Consider the following 19,783-nt stretch of genomic DNA (forward strand, 5'->3'; position numbering starts at 1 on the left):
ACTTTTAATGCTGATTACGCCTCCGCCAGTGGTGATGTTTGATGTGGTGGCCAGAAGCTCGAGCTATCTGTTTGCATCGCAGTTTCCACTGCAGCAAGCTGATGCGAAGTACAGTGACATCCAGTATCTTCAACTCCTTCCGGCAGGCTTTCCAGAGACCGTCCACGGTTCGCGGTCATCTGCATCCAAGGGAATTTTTTCAATAACTGAAATGCACAGAAATCCATTGGCGATGAATCAGGTGATTTAACAGGGATGTCGCTGTAAGATATAGAATGCATTCTTGTTTCTCTCTTAATATCCTCCAAGAATTGACGGGTTGTAGCAAACGTATGGCTTGAAGCGTTATCCTGATGCAGTCAGACCTTAGTGTAATCTGCACCATAGGGGGCTGGAATTTCTGTGTGAATACTGGGGAGCAGGAGAGATGGAGTTGACTTTCACATTTGTAGCTACACGGTGAAGTGGTTACCGTTGTAGCTATATCCTACGATGACCATGAAACCCTTGGAGAAACTTTCCTTCGTCTCTCTATACCATCTTACAAACCCATTTCGACCACGTGGCTCGTAATATATAGCCTTTTTTTCCAGTCACTTAGATACACATATGACTCATCTAACGTGACAACAAACATCAACTTTTCACTGGCCAAGTAACGTTAGTAGTGCATATTATGCGCTTCAACTCGCTCCTTTTGGTCGTTTCCCATCCTTTTGGTCGTTTTCCATTTTCTTGGTCGAAATGAAACGCTACTTTTGTTTTTTACGATCTTTTAAGGGCTAAGTTAACCTACAAGGGTTGTTTTTGTCACCGTATTTTTTCTTATGACCTTTTACGATCTTATGTTATATAACTTAACCTATTCGCTTGTTTTTACGATCCTTCACTAGTTAGAAAACATACACATTCATTGACCTACTTGTGTAGTAGTGTGAAACGGTATGAGCTGGAGACATCCTTTGACCTAATTCTGTAGTAGGTGAAATGCTTCTTGCTGTATGCACCCTTTGACCTACTTTTGATTTTACGACCTTTTACGTGTGAAGCTAACCTATAAAGAGAAAAAATATACGGCCAAACCTTTTTCACCTCTTGCAAACTTGCACCATGTTTCTTCTTAAGCTTAACCCTCCTTTTGACCTATTTCTGTTTTTACGATCTTTTACGAACTAAACTAACATACATGACCTAGTCCTTGTTAATTCAGAAACAGATTTTGACCAAATGTAACCGTTTCCGAGATCCGGTTGTAATTATGAAGGGAGACGATGCTAACGCAGAAAAACCCATGTTTCTACGAAAGTTATGACATAAAAAAAAGGTGTGGACCAAAACCCACTCCCCCTTGAACTTAGGTGTCCCAAATTTTGTACCCGTACTCTGCATCATGAAAATCGACAAGCAAAATTTTTCGCCCTATCTCTCACCGTTTTCGAGATATACGCAATTATAAGAATTTTAAAATTTTATTGCGATTTTGTTTCTAGAAATGATATAAATTAAACATTTCTACGTAGTTAGTTTTTAAAACTGTTCCGTGACCCTCTGGTACTTGACATCTTGGACAAACAACTTCTCTGCCACCAGGATGACGCTGCACACGGTGTCGTCGGGGAGTGAATTGTGAAATTAGCACACTATTTTGATGTTGGTGCGATCGTTGACAACAACGAACATGGGTGTGTGAGCCTTGAATTCGCTTGGAGTGTAGTATACATCTATTTTTTCCGTTGGTCACTCTTTTGTAAGCTGAGTACGCTTCGTATAATTTAAGAAATTCATCTTGTGCTATGTCGAGGTTGTAATTTTCGCGCGGGAAAACTTCGTTCCTTCCGTTCTTGAGGTATGCGTTCTTGATCTTGTAGTTGTCAAATTTGCTGGAATCTTTCTCCGGCTCGTTGTCTCTCCCGGTTTGGACGAGGACTGTAACGAAATGTGGCATGTCGAACTGTATGTTGTTGAATTGCGTCGTGAACTCGAATTCGTAATGGTTACCGGAAGCGAGTTTCTGTTAGCATTGGGGTACCCACTGAATGGGTACCTGTGGATTTTTCAAAATATCCGCTTTGTAATTGAGAGCGTGGTTGGTTTCGTATTCCACCACTGGGATTCTCAACTTCTTGGTTCGAACGATGCATTTTGCTGCTTTGGGCAGGGTGTTTGGAGCGGAGTGATTCCGTTCGGACCCAAGTTACTGTATCGCATCAAAACATTGTTGTCGTTCGAGGATCTGCAAAAAGAGATTCTCAAACCTTCTTTCCACGTGATTTTCTTGTAGTCTGTGGAAAAATCCGGATAGTACAGTGTGACTTTTGGTTGATATTTTCGTCCCTGCTTCGAATCCTCCTGCTTGGTAGTAAGCGGCATCTGTTTTTGAAAGTTTCAACGTTCCCAATACCGTGGTAGTGATTCCTGGATAATCGACTCTATCGATGACCGTTCCGTGATTTATAACTTCAACCTGCAAGAACAAGTAGGGAACGAAGTTGCGCACGAGTTTCTAATTTGCGTTTGGCTGGAATACTTCTCAGTTTTATTTTTTCACCACTTCGAATTTAACATACAGGTCTAATCTGTAAGATTGCAATTCGTAACTCTCGATTTGCTCCATGATTTTTTATTTATTATATGTTGATCTCCACGATGGCCGTGGAAGTTGCTCCTGCGACATCCACAACCTCATCTTTTTCGTTGATAAGCACTAATTCCATTTGGTCGATATGGGAAAGTAGATCGGTTCCATGAATTCCGAATTTGGTTTGAAAGTCGCTATGATTCCCGATTGTTTGTGACAGCCGATATTGTCTGCTTTTGTGATCATGCCTTCCGCCACGTTGCAGTGAACGTTCAGAGTCTCGATGGCCAGAAATTTTGGAATGTTTGAGCCGAAATGTTTTCATTCCAAGTTCGAGTTTTGTGTTGTTATCAAAACCCAAAAGTTCTCGGATCGTACCCAGGTACACGGTTTCTGTTGCGGACACCAACTCAACTCTGTGGGTCACGGAATTTTGAGAGAGAAGTACACCTCTAGGAAATTGGGCTTACAAAGTGGACAAGTTGTACTATCCCGGCATGATGCTGATTTTTTCGTTTCCTACTTTGATGGTATTATTGTGTTCGGTTACGATGGGAATCACGTACATGCTCTAGAATGCACGAATGGCGATGGATTTAGGATAGAGGATATCATCGTGCAACGTGTGTTTCAAGACCGAACTTTCGCTTGTGAGATGGAACACTCCCATGATAATGTTTCAGGTTCCACAATGCTTTCTGGGTTATTTATTCGAAACAAAAAGCGTGCATTGAAACGCAAAGATGACCGCGGTTCACTTCCTCGAAACCTTGGATTCTTTCGTCGTTGTAGTATAGGTTGGAAGCTTTGAGATATTTTACTAAACTCAACGGTGGAATACCACCAAAAGAATCGAAAACGAAAGCGTTATTGTTTCAATTTTTGAGATAACATATCCAATGCGTGCCTGGATTTTGGTAATTGTCCAAGTTGACGACTCCACACCCATTTTCTCTTACGGGAGAGGGTAAAGAATCTGACATGAAAGTTCCTCTGAAGTTTTTGATCCCCAACGGTTCGATAAGAGATTAAATGTCGCGGTTACTGAGCGGTTCTTCTTTTTTTAAACTTGTTCAAAGCGTTCTTCTTGACGCCTTTACCTTTTTTCTCCATTTCCAGGTTGTGACGTTTCTGTACTTCCAAATCCGCCTTGTTCTTTTTCTAGTCGATTACGGTTTTTGCTTTGGCGGCACTACCACCTGCTACACTTCCCACTGCTCCCAAAGCTGCTAGAATTGCTGGAATTCTGAATATAAAACCTTCCGTGTAAGATTTTTTCCTAGAACGTTGCCATATTTTCAATTGAGGAGTGCTGATTAACAATTTCATTCCGTGACCTTTGGACAAGCAAGAACGTCTCACGTTGTTTCTTGGTGAGCAACCAATCGAGGACAAACAGATTTTTGAGATTCGAGTACGGTACTTGGTAAACGACACCCTTGGGCTTCATGATGATGCTATATTATTTATATATATATTATGGGGCAAAAGACTTTTTTGTCTCACTCAACGCGATAATATTATTGTTATGTCTATGAGATTCACGTGGTATTTTTTTTTCAATAGGTTATTTATATATCGTGGGGAAAGAAGAAAAAAGTTTGTTCTTGGGACAACGCGATGAGCTGCATGATTATGCTAGCTGTTTCCACGTTGGACCTGTTCCAATCGTTGGTGTATCGTCATATTCCTTGTCTAGCCTTCTGAAGCTCGTCCAACTTATTGTTCCATTTCTTCTCCTGCAGCTTGAAACATGACGTCGAGATCTTGCAAACTCTTCGTGCCGCATATTATCCGAAGGTGGTCCATGAGAACTATCTTGCACGTTGCACGAAATTCCGACGTTATTTTGATCAAGTCGATGTTCCAATCATCTTCATCGAACGTGATCGTAAATATGTTATGCAGCAATTCGATAGGAAATTCTGTTATGTGAAGCTGCGCCATCTTTTTACTGGGTGTTATTTATAGACCCAATCACAATTTTCGTTTCGTGTTCATGGCGATGCTCGTACTCAAAACTGCAACCCGTTCTCCGAGAGAAATGTCCCTGATGATGAATCTCCCGAATGCTTCATGTTCCAATTTTCTATCTGCTTCGTGACGTGCATCTAGATTTGTTTGAGTGTTGAAAGCGATGTCGTGATCTTTTCATGCGGCATCCAACGGATTCACTCACTTCTCTTTTTTTGTGTTGTTTATTTTGATCAGGTATCGTATTCCGTTACTGTCGTTCACGATGAAGTTGGAAAGTTTGGTAATGATCATGTCCACGATTCCTACTTTCTCGTTGTAATATTTACGGTTACCTGCATTTTCTTTGCCTGTTATGACAAGTAAACTATCCCCGAGTATCCTAACATCGTCAACCCATACGAATTCCTTCGGCAACGTGTTGTAGTGTTTGACGCCGCTTCTAATTTTTATATCGTTCCAAAGAAGTTTGATGAGATTAATGTATTTCTCTTCGCCGCTGGATTTGACTCGATTCTGAGTAGCGTCGTTGTTTTGGTACAGAGCATCCGACAATATTAAAATGTCTGTGTAACTTTGATAATCTTCGTCCGTGTAATCTTTGGGATATTTTTGGTGATGAATTCCCACAATCCCACGGTACCGGGATACCTGGCCCAACTATTTTTTTTCGCTTAAAGTAACTTTTACGTCGTCTCCTTCGAATGTGACTTTCGTTTTTCCAATTTTCCAAATGACGCCTTCTTTAGTTTCCATGCTCGGATATAATCCGAATACCTCGTTCTTGTCGAATTTCCCGGTACTCAGGTAATCTCTTGCTAATGGACCCAACCAGATCTTATCCGAAGAAGATGAAATGCTTCCTATGAGTTGATGTTTCGGCGGTTGCCTGAGTTCGATAGGAATGTGTATACTAGGGAGAGGCGTTGGGGGATAATCTTCATAATTGCGAGCGGCACGAAGTACGAGTTCCGTTATGAGATCCTCGTTCTGTTCTGTGACATTTTTTATCTCCTTACCGAGACAGCTTATAGCGTCGATGATAGGTTGACCTTCTCGCTTGTTCTCTTCCTAGAATCCACGATTCTCGGATTTCCAACCTTTGAATAGCTTCGCAAGGTAATCGCAGAATTTCAAGTTGTCACCGAATTTTCGTTATGTCATTTTTTGATATGGCGTTATTTTAAACGTCGTGGTCGTGTGACGTTTCAACATTTACAAAGTCGTTGATTTGATTCTGTATTTTCCGTCGCTGGGTTTCCGTGTCATTGCGATTGTGGCGAATCCGAAATCGTCACTGTTCCAACAAGAAGAGCAGAATTTTGAAAATTGATTGTTGTTTAAATCTCCTCCTACGTAGTCATCGTAGAAATATTCGAGATTGGTGTGATCTTGACCAAACAAACAAATAAAATTAGCATTGTCGCGTAGTAACTGCTTTGAAATTTTGAAAAAGTTTGAGCTAGGTAAAAGCAATCCATTCTCCTGTGACGACCTTGAGTAAAGAAGTTGAGAATTTAATTTTGATTCTCTAAATTTACATCGTCGAACACCACGACAGAATTTTCGTGACAGCGGTTGAGTGGTTTTACTTCGGATGCGAAAGTTGCTATATCCAGTCCCTCGTACAAATTAATGAGTTGCTGGTATTTTGTTGCTCCAAACTTTTTAAAAAACCGTACAGGTGTCTGTTCTTCCAATCTAACCAATTCGGTGCAAGGAGAAAATTGTCCATCAGTAACGTGTTTTTTTCCACAATCGGAAGGCCCAACGATAAGACAACGAATGTTATCGGGTAGCAACTCGCCATTCTTTTTGTTAGCTTGACATTTAAAATCTGGTAAACGCTTCACCACGTTCCAGGTACTCATAGAATCACTTCGTTTGCATTGATCCAACTCTTTTCCGGAAGTCCCAGCCATTTGACGAACAGTTTGTTATCTTTTCTGCGCAATACTTTCTCGATGAGATACGTGTCGGGGTATTTAGTTTTAGAGAGTTCCTCTTCGTAAAACCTTCCTTTCAAAATTTCATCGCGACTATTCTTTATTATAAACGTGTGACGGTTTCCGGGTAGAACTCGAACCACGGTAAAAAGTTCCGTGCTCCAATTTTATTGTGAATCCCTTCTGGAACGTTCGTTTGAATTTGCTGATCCTCACCTGGTCTCCTAGTTTGTACTATTTAGGTTTCTTGGACGTGAGTCGATACTTTGGACAGTTTAAAGTAGAAATTAAACGCCGCTCGTCAGATTTTGTAACGTCGATGGGTTTAATGCGTATCGTGCTGTAAACTGTGTGATTGTAATCGTTTACGAGTTCCTGCAGGATGTCGATCCATTTGTAATTTCCCTGAACCGTGAACCGATTCCACATGTGTGTTTTCAAGGTTCGATTGAAACGTTCCACTATGCTGGCTTTTATGTGACTGAAAGTTGAATAATGATGAATGGTGTGTTTTTGAATTAAATGCCGAAATAAGGAAGGTGAGTTTGTTCGCAGCTGTATTTTTGCCCACTCCTTTAGCTTTCTTCGTGACGCTACTCTCTGTTCTTATCGCATACATTTTTGAACGCAAGCCAGCAAACTCAACAATAATATCACCATTGCTACCATTACCGAGAACCTTCTTGTTGTGGGAAGGAATTCCAAATTTGTTCGGTTCGGGGTAAGAAGAAGTATTAAAATAATCAAAATTGTCAGGGTGTTTCAGGTCTTCGTAGAGGTTTGGTGTTTGTATTGAATAAATAAAACTCTCTGTGTCTGTGTCCTAAAGTGGTATATTATCATTGTAGAATGGTTTCATTACGTCATAATAAAATTAAAACATGTGAAGTTTCAATACGTTTAAAACCGCAGCTCAAACGTACATCGGTTTTCTGAATTTTTTTAATTCTATTTCGAGATTAAAAAGTGCTAAATTCTCGTTGTGAATTTTTCGTGACTTGAATCTAGGATCATCCACCCACTTTCTACATTTATTTTTATCTGAAATTAATTTTATGTCTAAGCCAAGCGTCAAGCTAAGTTTGCAACGGGTTTTATGTATCAACCCGCGCAAGAACTGAGCTCAGAATCTTCCGTGCCAGTCTTGCCACAACCGCCGAGCTGCTTACATCGTAGACACTGAGAAAATCCACAGTATTGCCAACCGCACAACACATCAAAACCCGCATGCATGTCAAGCAGAAGGTATTTTTGCTTATTTTTGTCTCCTCAAACATAAAATTTTACAAGTACTTTCTGCGCATAGATTATTTAATAAATGAGGCATTACTTAATATAAATGAGACCATGTGCGTATATTTCGAGTACGCAAAAAGAAAAATAAACAAAAATAAAGGTAAACAACGATAGGCCCAACTTGAATTTAATTACAAATTATTGTTTTTGGTTTAGAAAGAAATACATTTATGAAAAACTGGGTTGCTTCGTTCGCAACACATCCGTTACTGTAAGACACACGCACTTCAAGTTATACCAGCAAAAAAAAGCATGATTTGTTATTGCTGACACTCAGGTGCATTGTCTGCTGCTATTACTCTGGTTTCAATTTATGAATCACTTCACTAAACCAGGAGTCAAATCTTGGTCTGTCCATTTCTTGCTGATAATCACCCTTTCTTTGCACGGAACAGTAAATATTCGCCTTCAACAAAGACGTCATTGCCGCCAGTGGGTGAAACAATAAGCCTCCTTCTTCCCCTCTTCTTTTCTCGTCGGTTTCTTCAGCCCTGGCGGTGGTTTTGCACGGTGGTGTTCTTCAATGTTTGGTTCAATGTATGCTCCCCGCCCCCTCCGAGTTAAAGCAGGTCTCTTAGTTGGTTGGTTGATTTAGTATTTTAAGTCCACTTTATGCACAGTAAGGCTAATCGGGACTGGACCTACAGTTTAAAGTGGAATCCGAACCACTATGTGCCTCCACCGGGTATCGAACCCGGGACCCCTTGATTACAAGGCGACAACGCTACCACTGCGCCATCGGGGAGGCCCTTAAAGCAGGTCTCGTCCAAATAATAAACATGTTTCTTATCACGGCGATATCTTTTAATAACGCGGCGATTCTTTTGTCGTCAAACAACAAACAATTGTGTTCTCTTCCTAAACTTAAACCGCAAATCATTCAGCACCCGTGATACAGTTCGTGCGCACATTGATGGCAAATCACATCACGCCCTGTTTTACTTTGATCATGTTGTCGTAAGGAGGATTATGCATTGAAAACAACAAGCTTGATTTGAAGAGCTTTTCCCTTCGGTGAAGCCCAAAATAACACTCTGGTAAAACCGCGCTCTGAACAGGAGACCTCGATTCAGCCATTCTCGCCACTGTATACCACCATTATTAATCAATCACAATAAACATAGGGTTAAAATAGTCGGATGTACAACATAAGTATTCCACGCGCTCTGCAACGTATTCAGTCTTGCTCGACTCACCCTTGATGTTCAGCGATTCTTCAGCGCAATAAAAACTCCAGTTGAAGAATCTGCACAGTGAATCTGCACTGTTTCTTCTGCACAGTGATTCCAACCGATTAAGTGTATACCTGCTAATGGATGTATTATTTGGTCTGTATTTTACAAATTAAATAACTGTTTTCTTCCAAGTATGCAGTTGTGTAGGAATAGAACCGGTCTTAGTGGAACTATATTCTGCGCGCACGTTTGGATCTACATATGCAAAAATCTGCTGCAAAGTTGACTTGACGCTTGGCTTATATACTTTCTAACATTCTCCATTGATTTTCCATATACCGCGTTATTCATCAGCTTGAAGAAATCTTTGTCTAAATATGAAGTGGCGGCGGTGCGATGTTTGGTGTTAACGTCGATATGTGGACGCAACCATGGAGAATGTTTAACTTGAGAACTCTTCGGATTTGCACTATATGAATTCCGTTTCCCATTAAATATCTCAGATTCTTGTAGTGGACGACGTATCTTTTTAGATTGAAGTGTCATCAGAAGCATCTTTTCTTTTGAGTCGGGTGGATATTTGATTTCGCTAGTCGGAGGTAAATCCGAAAACATGCAGTGAAGACGGTGGGGAATTCGAGGTTCACCTCTGCGAAGAAACCACATTCCCTATCGTCGAAATTTTGTATACCTATTGAAGTGGGATCAACCCATTGAAAACCACCGTAGGGAAGTTTCTGTATCATTGAATAACCATACAAATTATTCAAATCAAGATAAAATATGTAATTGGATGGTTAATTTGGGTCGTATTGATTCTCAGACATATGAATGTTGTTTGCCTTTGCGTGTCTCTGTGAACATTGAACCATTCCACCCCGTATCCCTCTTTCTGTGAGGAAAAGCATGTCAACGTCCGAAATAAGTTCGAGTTTGGAACAACATGGCCGACCACGCCAAACCAGGAATACTGTAAAAATGTGCAGGATCCAACTTGTATATATTCCCTGACGTTTTCCTCAATGCTTGAAAAACATCGGCGAGTATTTTTACGTCTAATTTTAAGTATGCGTTGTGATAATTACCGAGAGTATTGCATTTCAATTCATTCCACATTAATTTCGCGTGCTCATATTCTTCATCTGTAAGATCTGAACCTTTGAGTCGACTGTAGAATTCGCTTTGAGGAGGGAGAGTGTTGTCATTAAATTTAGATTCATCAGTTATACATTCATATGGATAAATCCCTTCACGTCTAATAAGTTCTATATCTACGTTGACAAACCTAGCTCTAGTTATTTTGAATTGTTCGTCTGAAAGTTTACTCGCGAGAGCGTCCAAGCTGTCAGAGAGAAATCATAAGATAAGGATTTCATGCTTAATTGATAAGTTGTACAATAAGGAGTACCAATGTGGTGAAGTTCAATTTGGAGCAATTTTTAACAACTTAAAGATTATTTTCAAGAAACAACCAAGCAATAACTGAGAGACCTTAATTAAAGAACTAAAAAATAATAACTGGTTAGTGTAAATGGAATACGAAACATATATGAAGATAAAAATGCTAAATGAGGAGTGTGTCACAATATATTATTGGAACAGTGGGCTTCCAATAACAACCACTCGAAATTTCATCGCGAAAGTTCACAAATTCTCCTAGATGTGACAAAAAGGTAACAACTATCTGCAGAGAGTTCGAAACATGTTACAGTTGCAGTTTTGTGAAGTGTAATTAAGAATTGTATCCTAAAATATTAGAAATATTAAGATTGATTGATTCATTGCTTTGGTGTTTTAAGTCAAATTTATGTACAGTAAGGCTAATCGGGACGGGACCTACAGTTTAAAGTAGGATCTGAACCCCTATGTCCCTCCACTGGGTGTCGAACCCGGGGACCTCTTCATTACAAAGCGGGGAAATAAGAAAAAAATAAATGAAAGTAATGTAGCCTTTTTGCTGCACCGTACTGTGGAAAGGAAAGGCAACTAGGGTAGCGTATATGGAACATCATTCCTTAAACATTAATTGATCAACCAATAATCTGACAAATATTGTGCTCTCAACTCAATCCTCTTCTGCTTGTTTCCCAATATGGCTATATTGGACACTTGCATTTTTTTTAACACACAATGTGACAAAGGAGGATTAAAATACGACTATTCGTTAAAGAGACTAATAGAATTACAATATTAAGGTACTATTCCGGTATAAATATTCACAAAATATACCAATAGGATGCGTTACCTGAGCGGAGAAATTAATGTGACGTTTTTGTTCTGTTCTTCGGCCTTCCCCTGTTTAAAGTGACACCAAGGAAACACAGAAGCAACTAACTTTCAGCGACTCGAATATATAAAATATGATGGCCTTGCAGGTTCTACGGCAAACCCCCAAAATATGGAGAATGGATCATATTAGGTTCACCAACCATACACATTGTTGGAGGCACATAATGGTTCGGATCTCACTTTAAACTGTAGGTCCAGTCCGGATTAGCCTTACTCTGCGTAAAGTGGGCTTAAAACATCAAATCAATCCAATCCAATTCAATCCATACATATTGTGCTAAAAGGTAGTTTCATTTTTCGACACTGCTGTTTTCAAATGCGATATGCGTGCCGCTTGTGTGAGTTTGACGTCTTCTATCAAATCTGGTTAATAGTTGATCCTGTTCCGGGAATTTCTGCAGCAAGCAAAAGAAAGCAAGTCTCTGTGCCAGTAGCACAAAGGTGCAGTGAGTACATGAAGGGAGGAAAAGAACTGCAATTACCAGCTGCTAGCAGCAGCGTGTACTGCTTCGCTCCACCCTCTCGTTTGCTCCCCTTCTCTACTCCTATCCGCCGTCTTTCTCCAATGTTTTTCCAGGGACAGAGTATAATTACAAATAAACAAACCTCTACCGTACACCTTACTAGGTCACATGCATGGTACAAAAAATGATATCCTATAATTCTAATTTCCTGGTTTATTAAAACAAAGATTTATTTGAAATTCATAGCGTAAATATGGCTGATTTTGACGAACTTCCCCAACTAGTAATTTTGTTTCATAGAATATAAAACTCATTTTTTTACAGAGACCCTCACTAAGTAACCTTTATGGTGTATGTATCAAATTACTATTAGGTCCGCACCAGAAACATTAGGGCTCAAATTTCTTTTAAAAAAACGAAAAGAAAACGAGAATTTATAACTAAAAGAGGAGATCACTAACAGAGCTGAAATATTTTCTGCTAAAACATTGGGTGTATATTTTCCCTCTCAAAAAATTTAGAGATTCAAATCTGTAACTGTGATATTCCATTTATTATTGCTAAAATGTTTATAAACTTTGATGTTTATTTCAAATAGAATATCAGATTTGGCTCAACATTTCAGCATATTCAATTAGAGATTGTAAAGAATACAGAACATAAAAAGTAGCTTGGAATGTAAAGAAAAGAATGTGATTACCCCAGATTTCTATTAATTTTTTTAGTTGAGTTTTCATAATTATCGTAACTGCCTGGAAAAGGACAAAAATAGCTGAAAACATGAAGAAAAGTGGCCGAAAATGTTAAAACAAAAGTCAATCTTTAGAGAACTAATTCTTGTTTTGGATAGGGGGTAGAACAGCAAAAATATGTTGTTGTTTTCTAAATGTTCAAGCAAACAGTTCTGGACAATTTCATGGAATGTCCCTCTATAGATCTAATCTTTATTTTACTGTAACATAAATACCACGAAAGATCTGATTCTTGTGTTTATCAGGGAAGAGCAATACGACAATTCTGTTTGGAGTATGGTCTTCACTTTCTATAAACAGACGAATGATGAAAAACATGATATGCAAATCCTGATAATAATTTATAACATTCCCGATCTTACGTTACATTACTTGTCATGATGTAGTGATATTTTTAACTGTACATGTTATATTTACTGATCCAACATTAACAAATATTGTAATTTCAAATATGTTTCTTTCAGGTACCGTCGCTTGGGAAATAGAAGTAAGTATTGTAAGAAACAATGCATTTGAAATATTCTCATTTCGTATACTCATATTTGGATGACTAATAGATACATACAAGAGTGACATTCCACAAAACACTTATAAACTGTGCAATTCCTAATCCACAGTATTTGGAATATTTCATTTGTGAACCTAACCTTACAGTTGGATATATATTGTTATCATATTTGAGAAATGTGGCATAACAATTTAGTAAGACATTTTTGTATTAACCCTCGGATGCATGTCACTTTTTTTTTACAACTTTACATATGTGGGGTCAATTTGACCCCAATGCAATTATGCATTGAAATAAGTACGACAGAGTAAATAGTTTAGCTAATGTGGTTTGTTGATCAATAATTTATCTGAATATACCATAGGAAACAATTACCCTTTTATTATTATTATTATTATTATTATTTAAGACCCCCCCAAAAAATAACAGTGTATTGGCAATTCACTGTTCTACATAATAATGGTAGTTACACTTCGCTCGCAATTATCAGAACTTCAATTGACCTGAGAAACAGTATTTTAGAGATAACACAATACAGCACTAAATATTATTTTATCTAGAACAAATAAATTTTAAAAAAATAATAAAAGAGAAATAAAAAGAAGAATGTGCCGGCCTCTCATGGCAATTAAATACACCTCACTCGCATTCTGAGCACACCACAGTCACACTGCTGTGGACCTGCACACAGGTTTCCCACATCTTCGGCAACGTTTCGTCGTCTTCCTGTCCTCTTGTCTTGTGCAGACCTGGAAATCTTACTCTTTTCTTTGAAGATCTTTCCTCCAGTCTCTGTACCTGCCTTACTTTACTATGCCGCAAAGTTTCATTGCCTCGGTTACTGGTTTCTTCATGTTCAAGCTTTGGCACCTGCCCCGCATGTGAGGAAAAATCAACTCATTCGCCAACTCGATAAGGAACATACGGCGTCTGTGACTGACGCCTGATTGGTAATCAGAATGCTGTGACAAGTAGCATGTGTATGCATTGAGAACGCCTACATTGATTACATTATAGAAGAGGGCCATTGGCCATCGAAGTGTCTTGTGTTCTGCAGGTGTACGTTTGAAGCAGTTTGTCCATGGCGTCTACTCCACTCTTTGTTTGGTTGTAAAACTTTATGATTTGTGGCTTCTCCTTAGAATCATCATCGTCAGTGTGTATGTCATGATGCATGGTGCTGAGTAGAATGACATTCTTGTTTTTCTTCGGCACGTAGCTTACCAGGGTCTCATTTTCATGGAAGGCGAATTGTGATGTGCAAGGCTGTCTTGTCTTGATATTGGATAGTGCAGGTGGGATTTCACGCTTGTTTTTCTTTACTGTTCCGACACTGGTTACATTTTGTAACAGGAGATCGTTAGCCAAGTCATGACTTGTGAAGAATTGGTCAGATGTGATATTTCTTCCAGAATTCCGCAGTGTGTAGCACAGTTTCTTCACGACGTTGCTGACGAGGTTCTTTGAACTGGCTCTCCTGGCTGTCGTCCCAAGTAGATTAGATCGTCTTTGGCGTAAAAGTTATCAGCATCGCACAACCAGAAGATCTTGATGCCTATTTGGCAGGTTTACGTGGTATGTATTGCACGAACTTGCATCTCCCACGGAAAGGCACTAACTGTTCATCAGTCGTAAGAAAGAAGCCGGGTACCATGATTCTGCGACAGTTTTTGATAAAAAGTGTCCAGATATATCGAAATGCAGCCATGTGATCAGTCTCCAGACGTGCAGCGCCAGTATGTGTCATCAGATCAGAGCAGTCTTCTGATGTCATCGAAACGATTTACTCCAAAGGTTGCTTTGTACTTCGGGTTGGAGAATTAATTGAGAAAAAGCTCACGAACAGGAACATCCCAACTTCTCTCAGTTGGCCTCGATACGCGCCAAATACATCTGCGCATGCGCACTTTGCAGTGAGTCATGGCAGGGTGGGTGGTTGACCTTGAGATGATTTAGTTTAGTTTGGCCATAATTGATCATAATATGTAGGATCAATTTTCCTTTACGAATGTTTTCCTGCTGTTTTCAGGTTGGGGTCAAAATGACCCCACACATGGAAAGGAGGGGTATTGTTAAAAAAAACGTTAAAAATATAATTTAAAATAAATTGTAAGAAATTTATTTATACATGTTCCTATAGCTGAAGTAGCATGGTAAGATGTCACAGAAAATCAGAATTTTTTATTTAGATTTTATTATAATACCAGGAAATAAACAGACTGTGGGGTCAAAATGACCCCACACATGCATCCGAGGGTTAATAATGTTTTTAAAATAATGTACAGAAGGTAACGAAAGAAATATGTACGTTTATGTACAGTGCACAGATATGGGGAAAACTGCTCAAAGCGGTAATCCCAAATAAGAGTAAGTAAAAAATAAAAACATTCCTAGCATAAGGAATTGTGTAATCTCTGAGAGCGGACTAAAAATAAAACCATCAAAAATGTTGGTTGCATGCTCTTACCGAAAGTGTTATTAGGTAACATGACACTATTCGTGATGTTGTTAAACAATTTATAGTTAGCATATTATAATCGTGAGAGCAAAAACAAGGTCAAGAGAGAGAACAACAGACAAGACAAAGTGCTTTTTATTAAAGAAATGAATAAATTCATTAAAATGTCCAAGCAAGTTATCGTCAGTTCTTGATAAATGTTTCACATAAGAAATACGACAATGATTTTTACTTATACTCTTTTCGGGTTTCCTTAGCCTGCCAGTTTGTCAACCCCTGATATGATGTATTCATTCAAATTATAATGTTAAACTAAAATTTAAAGCCAGATAAAACAGAATGTTTTAATTTTATTGTCCATAAAGATTAGCCATTTTCATCTATTTTTCTCACTTGTATTTATTACATTTTTCATACCAATCCCAAAGAACGTGAGGCCACTAAAAACCTAAGGCCCCGGGTAGTCGTTCACTTCGCCCACCCCTTCCTACGCCACTGTCTGGCGACCATCTGCAATTATCTTTGCTTACCAGGTCCGTTTAAAACACTGGAAGGAGGATGGCCGAAAGTGAAGGTGGAAGAGAGACTTGTTTTCAAAGCCTGAGACGGTTCTCTTATTGTACTTTTCATTCCGTAACTTTTTAATAAATAGAACATTGAGTTAATCTTGACGCCCACTAGCAACAGAACATCTGTTGTCTGCTTCTATTGAAAAATGGTGTAAGGTCCACTATAGGGAAAAGCACGGAACGGAAGCCGAAATTTTCGTGCCAGGTTATCTTAAGAGTTATCGACCACTGAGTGCCCGGAAGGTGGTCTGTTGAGTTAAGTTGCCGCGTTTCCGGCATCCCAGTTGACGTCAAGCTTTACATACCATGAAGTTTGTTTGCCAGGGTAACGGAAATCGTATACCTTTTCAAAATAGTTCTGCGAACCTGTTTGTGTTACAGCATTCTTTGCATCAATACTATCATGGTTAACATTTTCAACCATTGATAGTACTTGTGTTCTTCCTCAAATGACAAATCATTTCACACAAGAGCATTTCATATGTCATTTTAATTTCAATGAAGATAAAGGTGAAACTCCCCTTTATGCAGTCCTTTGGTGTGAGACTTACCTACGCTGTGAACATTTCCGTTTTTTATCACATGAAAAAATAATTACTTAGCCTCGATCAAACATTTAGCAATCGTAGTAATTTCAGAACGAAAATCATTCTTGTTTTCTGCCAGGCGATCGTAACGTATAAGATTGAAAGCTGTACTGTCATTACGGTTTGAAGGGTCAGAGGAAAAAAAACACGTAACTCAACTCATCAAACCCCAGAGAAATGAAATTTTAATTTCAAAACGTTACTGGAAATGAAAAATGAGAAGTTACAAAACTCACATGCTTTGAATAATGGAAGTGTCAAATGTGTGAAACAAAAGAACGCATGTTGTAAAGCCCAGTTCAGCATCCACATGGCACGAAATTACACCACTACTTCGCTTGGGACAGAAAATTGAAATTACCTGCCCCCCACCGACTCTTCATTTGCAATAAAATATATAATTAATATTAAAATGCAGCAAAAATGCAATGAGGCACATGTTCAAATTTTATATTTCAGGTTGGTGGAGAGCTAGAAGGTATGTATTAATCTTTTTAATTTCATAAGTTGTCAATTGCGTAGTATGGATCCATGTATACAGTACCTGAAAAAATCCCGTCTCTTAATTTACGTCTCTTTCAGTAAACATTCATTAGCGCATGGCGAACCAATTGACACTAATTTGGGCACAAATTTATCGACACCGCCTGCCAACTCCGGATTTGCTAGTGAGGCGTTGAATATATACCTGACAGAACAAAACGAAAATTCTTATATTGAAATTTGTTGAAATTAAATTGGATTCAAATACGATTTGGTTAAGTTATAAATAATACCTGAAGTATGTTGAAAAATCTATGACCAACCTAGGGAGGAATGCGCCATTGTACAAAGTAATACTCATGGAGCATTTTGCAGATACAAATTAAATATGGACATCAAATCCAATCGGTGTTACGTCCAGTGGCGGCGATTGGGTTCCAAAACCGGGTTGTGGTAAGATGCCAGATCTAGGGGTGACAAAGACAGTATATTTAACTTTGTAGGTAAGATTTAGCATAGCGTGGGGGCTAAAGTGGCGAAAATTGTGGGAGGGGCAACTGCCCCCTTCGTCCCCCTAATCGCCTCAACCATTTCGAAATGACATTCGTTTAATCTTTTGTTGCACCGTAATATTAGCTCTCCACCTCCTTCCCAATATTGTCATATTCGTTATTTCTATCAAAAAAAAAAAAACAACGTTAATGGAGGACGAGTAAAATATAAGGGCAAGTTAAAAGAGACGTAGAGCTACAATATTAGGTTTCTATGTCACTGCTATATATTTGTAAAAGATACCGACTGGATATGTAACTTATGTTCCCTTTTTTAGGTTCAACAGTTCTGCCTTGATGGTGTCACCACCAAACCAGATGCTAACATTTCGTTCCAGTTCTAGAATATGACAATCCTCAATTTTGGGAATGGGCTACATTAGGGACACCTATCAGACATATTGAATTTTAAAAACATGAGCAGACAAGAAATATACAATAGTCTGGTTGCCAAATGCCTAAAAATGAGATAATCTTGTTTGGAGGAATGAAAAAAGTTAAATCTATCCTCTCCGCATTGCGTTGTGAGGTAAAGACACATAAGAAGTATGGAGCTAAGGGACCTCAACCATTCGCTTAAGCTCTACCGCCTTTTATTAATATTGTTGTTTGATTCATACCAAATATAAATGGTAGTATTTTATGTGTTGTAGTACGCAAACGGGATGACCTTGTTAAAACTATGAAGAAAAACTGTTCGCGTTGATGTTCTGCATATTCTGTGAAAATATACTTGTTTTGAAGGATCTTATTGCTGTATATTAAAAGTTGTTACAAAAAATTAAAATAATATATTATTCACATACAAATAGCAGAATTATAATATTTGTCTTGTTTTTTTCTCTAATGATAGGTTATATGAGTAAGTAACATTTTGAATGCCTCATTTTGATAAAAAATTTGATTTGATTTGAAATATAAAAATATTGTTTTTAAATTATTCTAACAACTACGATTACACGGATATCCGAGGATTAATAAGCAATTTCTTGTGAATTTAAAAGGCTCGTACCATAAAAGTATGTATCCATGCAAAATTGCTAAGGTACACAGTAATGAGCGTCAACATGATGTCTCAAAATGTCTGTGTCACTAGTCACATCAATGTGAACATCTGCTGTCGCTTTTCCCATTGGTCCGAACGTTTCCTTACACTCATGTCGATTCCACTAAAGAAATTTTGTGTGTTTTCCTTTGCCGTTTCATGTAATCATCAGTTATCAACATCGCCGCGATGAGTTTCAAGGGGAATAAAAGTTGCAGTAAGTATCAAAATACAAATGCTTCAGTGTGTGTTTCTTTAAAAGGCTAATCGGGACTGGACCTACAGTTTAAGGTGGGATCCGAACCACTATGTGCCTCCACCGGGTATCTTGATTACAATACCAAGACGATACCAATGCGCCATCGGGGATTCCTCGAATTATTAATGAAAATCACGATAACAGCACGTGGTCTTCTGTCTAGAATGCCCGTTAATATCTTCACGATAACTGCACTAAATATCAAAGAAATTATCACATTCATAGAAATGCTTCATGTAAAAGTATCAGACATTGCAATGAAATCTCCATTTATTTTCATTTAAAGCTGACGAATTCCTCGTAGACTTTGACGACACCAGGGCCTCTAGCTGATCATAATGCAGAAGAACCGCCAGAGAGCGCAGAACCATGCCGCTTTACACACTACCTACACACAGCGCTGTAGTGTAGTATAACAAAGGTTCAACTGTATGGACTCGCGTAGGAAACGATCTTGCCTTTCCACGAACAGGCTAATCAGAATTGAATAGCATAATATACAGAACAGGATTAAGTCATTAATCAATTAAAGATACGTACTTACGGTAATGTAAGGTACCTGAACCCAACATGGCCTACCATCCAATATGGCCATTGTGCTGTTTCAAAGTTGTTACATGGTTATTTTAACAGACGACTGTAGTATGTAATTTATACTGTCCGAATGACGTTATTGAACCTGTTTGCTGTACCTATACTACAGTAACGTGAAGACAAACAACCGAAATAGCTGGGCTTTGTGTTCTTCGTAATGTAATATTGCATATGAAGAGTATCACTTACTACATCTTCCTAGTGTTAGGTGTTTATATTTCTAGTCAATAATATGATAGCTCATAATTTGTACTA

The 19,783-nt window shown here is 38.6% G+C and overlaps 1 long non-coding RNA gene across 1 annotated transcript in view; it reads left to right on the top strand.

Moving 5' to 3' along the window:
* Positions 1–17,078, top strand: part of LOC145981225 (uncharacterized) — a 32,345-nt gene extending 15,267 nt beyond the window's left edge. The window contains exons 7-8 of the long non-coding RNA XR_014440939.1: positions 12,939–12,961; positions 17,056–17,078. This is a non-coding gene — a long non-coding RNA (uncharacterized LOC145981225). The remainder of the gene's footprint in view (positions 1–12,938; positions 12,962–17,055) is intronic.
* Positions 17,079–19,783: the final 2,705 nt, after the last annotated feature.

Source organism: Lepisma saccharinum, chromosome 29 (assembly GCF_977018435.1).
Source record: "Lepisma saccharinum chromosome 29, izLepSacc3.1, whole genome shotgun sequence".
In the NCBI taxonomy this organism is placed as follows: Eukaryota; Metazoa; Arthropoda; class Insecta; order Zygentoma; family Lepismatidae; genus Lepisma; species Lepisma saccharinum.